The sequence below is a fragment of the Aplysia californica genome, unplaced genomic scaffold (genome assembly GCF_000002075.1).
Source record: "Aplysia californica isolate F4 #8 unplaced genomic scaffold, AplCal3.0 scaffold00009, whole genome shotgun sequence".
Taxonomy (NCBI): Eukaryota; Metazoa; Mollusca; class Gastropoda; order Aplysiida; family Aplysiidae; genus Aplysia; species Aplysia californica.
Window position 1 is genome coordinate 2,988,040 of NW_004797279.1, and position 661 is coordinate 2,988,700.

Here is a 661-nt window from a genome sequence, read left to right on the forward strand (position 1 = left end):
GCTCTGAAGAAATTACTTTTAGTTTTAGTGCGTAACGTATATTTCCCATAAGATCAACATTTTCAACGACTACATAATTTATTGTATTCATTGCTGACAGCCTACGAGAATACTCGTACCCAGATAATATCCTGACTATGAGAAAATCTGAATCCCTCTATGTCTCTCTAGAACTTGCTCCAGTCCATTATTTCCATGTTTGTTTTTTAAACTACTTTAGAGTAACCGTTCGTGCTCTTCCGTACGCTTATTGTCCCCTAATTTTGAAGTTGTTTGGAGGGAAAGTTATCGCAGTTTTGGTGTTTGTACCAACATTTTATGGGTGTGACTCAGGTAGAAATGGTAATGCAAAAGGCAGAATACGGCTCTTATTGGGACCGGAAAAATAGCCAGCATTTGACTGGCCAATGAAGAATTCCAAAAAGATATTTCTTTATTGGAATCAAAGACAATGACCCCTCCATTCTTTTCATCGTATGCATACAAACCTACTCGGCTAAGAACATGTTTTGGAGAGCATGCTCGTAATTTAACCAAAAGTTTCCTCTTTCCTTTTGGCCTGATCCACTAAATACCTATTCACATTGTAAGGAGATGTTTAAAGATATTTGTCATGCACCCCCTTCCCTCCAAAAAAAAAACACAAAACAACCGGACCCCC